General features: G+C 42.0%; 1 protein-coding gene across 2 annotated transcripts in view; it reads right to left on the bottom strand.

The window, feature by feature from the left end:
• Positions 1-5,284, bottom strand: part of LOC124036518 (tenascin-like) — a 93,743-nt gene extending 88,459 nt beyond the window's left edge. For both annotated transcript variants that reach the window (XM_046351202.1, XM_046351203.1), the window contains exon 1: positions 4,946-5,284. The gene's annotated coding sequence lies outside the window, so the exon portion shown is untranslated. The remainder of the gene's footprint in view (positions 1-4,945) is intronic.
• Positions 5,285-6,177: the final 893 nt, after the last annotated feature.

The following is a 6,177-nucleotide window of genomic DNA, read 5'->3' as shown; positions in this document are numbered from 1 at the left end:
TGAGGGTAAATACAGTTCTCTCTCCAAGTGCATTGATTATCAAGCATGGGGTGATGGAGGATACAGCTGTCCAAACAAAGGACAGTTTTCCACTCATCTCTGGTGCTGTGTCACTATCAATGGCTCTCCTCTCTGAACAAAGCATTAGGATCATAAAACATTCACACACCAAGCCTGAGCAACCTCCGCATGGAAAGCAGTTGGTACTGAAACAAATGAAATACACAAATGAACCAAGATAGTAAGTAGGTAGCCTTATCCACACAAGCATCAAAGTATTGAGTGGCAAAAGGTCAATATTGTCCAATTAGGCACTAAACATCCTTGTGCTGCAATAGAAGAAACATGAGTTGATCCTGCTTCAACCATTATCTACACAACAATGTTCAAAAGATAAGATGAGGTAGGCATTACATTGTGCCCCCATGTTGCATTTAACATCCAACAGATGCAGACGTGGTATCCTCGGGGTCTCCTCCTTCACTGCACCCCACATCTCCGTAGTTAACCACACACAGTGCCCCAACACACACACACACACACACACATCTCCACACACACACACGTGCATGGCACCCCCCACACGTCCTCCCCTCTACTCTCATTCACAGTCACAGTCACAGTCATTACAGTCACAGTCGTCACAGTCACAGGCATGCAATCTTTTACAGGGGCATAATCACTGTTGACAACCCCCACCAATAAGCGCTGTACATCCCGAATTTCTCTCTCTGAGCCCTCTGATATAGGAGATCTGATATAGGTGATCTGATATAGTAGATCTGATATAGGAGATCCAATGGAGGAGATCTGATATAGGAGATCTGATAAAGGAGATCTGATAACGGAGATCCGATATAGGAGATCCGATATAGGAGATCTCATAAAGGAGATCTGATATAGGAGATCTGATATAGGAGATCTGATAAAGGAGATCTGATATAGGAGATCCAATGGAGAAGATCTGATATAGGAGATCCAATGGAGGAGATCTGATATAGGAGATCCAATGGAGAAGATCTGATATAGGAGATCTGATAAAGGAGATCTGATAACGGAGATCCGATATAGGAGATGCGATATAGGAGATCTCATAAAGGAGATCTGATATAGGAGATCCGATATAGGAGATCTCATAAAGGAGATCTGATATAGGAGATCTGATATAGGAGATCTGATAAAGGAGATCTAATATAGGAGATCTGATATAGGAAATCTGATAAAGGAGATCTGATATAGGAGAACTGATATAGGAGATCCGATATAGGAGATCTGATATAGGAGAACTGATATAGGAGAACTGATATAGGAGATCTGTGAGTGTTGAGGACTATACATGCACACACAGACATGCTGCCTGTAGCCCAGTGATGAACAGCACATAGACTAGAGGGAGGAAGGGAGTCTACAGAGCAGCCAGCTAGTACTGTGTACCGACCGTACAATGAGAGAACCGGGAGAGAGAGTAGAGAATAGAGAGAGTAGAGATAATAGAGAGAATGGAGAGAGCAGAGTGTAGAGAGAGTAGAATGAGTAGATTAGAGTAGAGAATAAATAGAGTAAAGATAATAGAGAGCAAAGAGAGAGTAGAGAGAATAGAGAGATTAGAGAGAATAGAGAGAATAGAGAGAGCAGAGTGTAGAGAGAGTAGAACGAGTAGAGTAGAGTAGAGTATAGAATAGAGAATAAAAAAATAAAAAATGAACAGAGAGAATAGAGAGAGTCAAGAGAACAGAGGGAGTCGAGAGAACAGAGAGGGTAGGGAGAATATAGATAGTAGAGAGAACAGAGAGAGTCAAGAGAACAGAGCAATTAGAGAGATAAGGGTAGAGAGAGTATAGAGAGTAGAGAGTAAAGAAAATAGATAGAACAGAGAGAGTAGAGAGTAGAGATAATAGAGAGATAAGACAGAACAGAGAGAAAAGAAAGAGTAGAGAGAATAGGGAGAACAGAGAAAGTCAAGAGAACAGAGGGAGTCAAGAGAACAGAGAGAGTAGAGAGAATATAGACAGTAGAGAGAACAGAGAGAACAGAGGAATTAGAGAGATTAGGGTAGAGAGAGTGTAGAGAGTAGAGAGAGTAGAGATAATAGATAGAAGACAGAACAAAGAGAAAATAAAGAATAGAGAGAATATGGAGAACAGAGAGAGTCAAGAGTACAGAGGGAGTCAAGAGAACAGAGAGAGTAGAGAGAATAAAGAGAATAGAGAGAGTCAAGAGAACAGAGAGAGTAGAGAGAATATAGAGAGTAGAGATAATGTAGAGAGTAGAGAGGGTAGAGTGACCAGAGATTACAGAGTAGAGAGAACAAATAGTAGAGAGAGTAGAGAGAATAGAGATACTAGACGTACTAGAGATACTAGAGATTAGAGAATAGAAAGAGAGCAGAGAGAGTAGAGAACACAGGGAATCGAGAGAATAGAGAGAGTAGAGAGAATATAGAGAGTAGAGAATAGAAAGAGAGTAGAGAGAATAGAGAGTAGAGAGAGTAGAGAGAACACATGGAATCGAGAGAACAGAGAGAGTAGAGAGAATATAGAGAGTAGAGAAAATGTAGAGAGTAGAGAGGGTAGAGTGAACAGAGATTAGAGAGTAGAGAGAACAAATAGTAGAGAGAGTAGAGATACTAGACGTACTAGAGATACTAGAGTAGAGAATAGAAGTAGAGAGAGTAGAGAGAATAGAGAGTAGGGAGAGAGAGAACAGAGAGACTAGAGAACACAGAGAGAGAGTGAAAGAGTGAGGAGAGCGTAGAGAGAGTAGAGAGAGGAGAGATTAGAGAGTAGAGAGTAGAGAGTAGAGAGTAGAGAGTAGAGAGAGTAGAGAGAGTAGAGAGTAGAGAGTAGAGAGAGTAGAGAGTAGAGAATAGAGTGAGGAGAAAATAGATAGTAGAGAGTGTAGAGAGTAGAGTGAGGAGAGAGTAGAGAGAGTAGAGAGTGTAGAGAGTAGAGTGAGGAGAGAGTAGAGACAGTAGAGACAGTAGAGACAGTAGAGAGTAGAGTGAGGAGAGAGTAGAGACAGTAGAATGTAGAGAGTAGAGTGAGGAGAGAGAATAGAGACAGTAGAAAGTAGAGAGTAGAGTGAGGAGAGAGTAGAGAGAATAGAGACAGTAGAGAGTAGAGAGTAGAGTGAGGAGAGAGTAGAGAGAATAGAGACAGTAGAGAGTAGAGAGTAGAGTGAGGAGAGAGTAGAGTGAGTAGAGAGTAGAGTGTAGAGAGTAGAGCGAGTAGAGAGAATAGAGACAGTAGAAAGTAGAGAGTAGAGTGAGGAGAGAGTAGAGAGAATAGAGACAGTAGAGAGTAGAGAGTAGAGTGAGGAGAGGGAGAGTAGAGACAGTAGAGAGTAGAGAGTAGAGTGAGGAGAGAGTAGAGAGAGTAGAGAGTAGAGTGTAGAGAGTATAGCAAGGACAGAGTAGAGAGAGTAGAGAGAGTAGAGAGAGTAGAGAATAGAGACAGTCGAGACAGTAGAGAGTAGAGAGTGTAGAGTGAGGAGAGAGTAGAGAGAGTAGAGACAGTCGAGAGTAGAGAGTAGAGTGAGGAGAGTGTAGAGAGAGCAGTGAGAATAGAGACATTAGTGAGAATAGAGAGAGAGCAGAGAGGGCAGAGATACTAGAGAGTAGAGATAGAAGAGAGAGTAGATAGAGTAGAGAGAGTAGAGAGGGTAGAGATAGAGAGAGAAGGGAGAGAGTAGATAGAGTAGAGAGAAAGTGGAGAGTAGAGAGATTAGAGAGAAAGGAGAGAGTGGAGAGAGTAGAGATAGAGAGTGTAGAGAGAAAGAGGAGAGTAGATGGAGTGGAGAGAATAGAGAGAACAGAGAGAGTAGAGTGAGTAGCAATGAGAGAATAGAGAGAAAAGAGATAGTAGAGAAAATAGGGAGGGTAGCGAGAACAGAGAGAATCTAGAGAATAGAGAGAAAAGAGAGAGTAGAGAAAATAGAGAGGGTAGCGAGAACAGAGAGAATCTAGAGAATAGAGAGACTATAGAGTAAACGAACAAAGAGTAGAGAGAGTTTAGATACTAGAGAGTAGAGATGATAGAAAGAGGGCAGAGAAAACAGAGAGAGTAGAGAGAACAAAGAGTAGAGAGAGTGGAGATACTAGAGATCCTAGAGAGTAGAGATACTATAGAGTAGAGATAATCGAAAGAGAGTAGAGAGAACAGAGAGAGGAGAGAGAATAGAGAGAGTAAAGAGAGCAACTGTATTGCACAGCAGTTGTCTGTCTCTCGAGCTACAGAAGCTCGATGTCTGCTGGCACACATACAGTAGATCTACAGGCTGCAGGAGGCAACACACACAGAACAACCCTACTCCTATCCCGAACCCCAGCTGACTGCAACTCAACACCTCCACAGGCAGAATTATTCAGTAGATGATCAACATCTTGGATCACTCAATGTCATTTTCCCCTCTGTTCAGGTAAGACCCAGCTATCCTCACCCCCTGGCTCAAGCGAGAGAGAGAGAGAGAGAGAGCAGGATGGTGGATGAGGTTAGGTAAGAGGTAAATAGTAGAAACATGTGGTAAACTCGTAAACTGTAAAGGCACCTTTGAGGATGTACAGTAAAGGAGTAATGATGGAACAAACTAAGCCAGCTTCAGAAGTCTTCGCTTGTTGAAAAGTATAAAAGGCAAACAATAAAAGACTCCACTTTGATGAATGAAATATATCTCATTATAATCCACAGTTTACTGTTCTGAAATGTTTTGCTTTGTATGTATTTGGTTTGCCCATCAAGACATATTTGACAACAAACCAAAAACATTCAATTGATTGTATTTCCCACTGTGTTATTTCTGTGATATTAATTTAAATCCATACTAAATTAAGTCACACTAACAAAACTCTTAAAATGATCTGATCACACAAAATCTAGACATCAGCATGAATTCTAATTCAAACAGAACATCATCAAGTACCACACAGCTAAACACAGGAGCAGCTTACCTTCCACTGAATTCACAGAATCTCTCCACCGGAGCTAAATCAACGTAATAGAACAAAAAGGAAGTATGTGAGAACTTGGCTCAAAGAAACCAAAGCCTCAAACAAATGTTTCTGTGTGTCTGTGACTTTGCCTTCTAAAGCAATGACAGTTTAGTCATTTTCCTCTCCTTCTCTCAATCAGTCTATTCCATCTACCTAGAGACCCAGTCTGCTGCTGATGTAGTCAGTGAGAGGAGAGAGAGAAGCCAGGAGAGCTGGGGACTGAGTGAAAGAGAGAGGGAGGGAGAATTCCCTTTCTCTTAAATAGTAGACTATGCGGTCAGACCCCACTCCCACCTAGCGCTCTTGAATACCCCCTATGAATGGAAGCTGAGGAGTTGAAATGGGATGCCTCAAGGCTGGAGAGAGGGGGGAGAGAGATAGAGAGGGGGGGGGGGGGTTGGCTGAGGGCTTGGGGGGGAGGGTGGACCATTAGCCACAAAGTGGAGCAGCCAATGGAAGAGGAATAAATTAGTGGATTCAGGGCTGCATTAACATATCATTTTAGACTAGAATATAAACAGGAAAAGTAGCTAGATTGACTGCCTCTGCTTTTTGATGAGGATAATAATGGTGGTGATAATGGTGATAATGCTGGCGGCGATGATGATAATAGTGGTGATGGTGGTGATAATGCTGCCTGATGATAATGTGGGTGACGACGATGGCAAGGTCGGTGATGATAATGCCAATGGAGGTGATGATAATGTTGGTGACAGCGATGATAATGCCGGTGGCTATGGTGACGATTGTGGTTATGATGGTGATAATGCGGGTGGCCATGGCGATAAGGCTGATGGCGATTATGATAATGCTGGTGGTGATAATGATTAGGATCAGTTTTATAAGTTATTTGTTATTAGTCCTCATATCCCTAATTGAATCAATAAGGACGAGTGGGTGTGGTATGGACAATATACCACGGCTAAGGGCTGCTCTTAAACACAACGCAATTCAGAGTGCCTGGATACAACCCTTAGACGTGGCATATCGGCTATACTGTATTCCAAACAATCAAGGTGCTTTATTGCTATTATAAACTGGTTACCAACGTAATTAGAACAGTAAAAATGTATTATTTGTCATAACCGTGGTATTAGGTTGGATATACCACAGCTTTCAGCCAATCAGCATTCAGGGCTGGAACAGCACGGTTTATAATATTGGATATACCATCCTCAAATCCACCAGAA

Source organism: Oncorhynchus gorbuscha, linkage group LG05, assembly GCF_021184085.1.
Source record: "Oncorhynchus gorbuscha isolate QuinsamMale2020 ecotype Even-year linkage group LG05, OgorEven_v1.0, whole genome shotgun sequence".
Classification (NCBI taxonomy): domain Eukaryota; kingdom Metazoa; phylum Chordata; class Actinopteri; order Salmoniformes; family Salmonidae; genus Oncorhynchus; species Oncorhynchus gorbuscha.
This window is presented reverse-complemented; position numbering and strand designations above follow the sequence as displayed.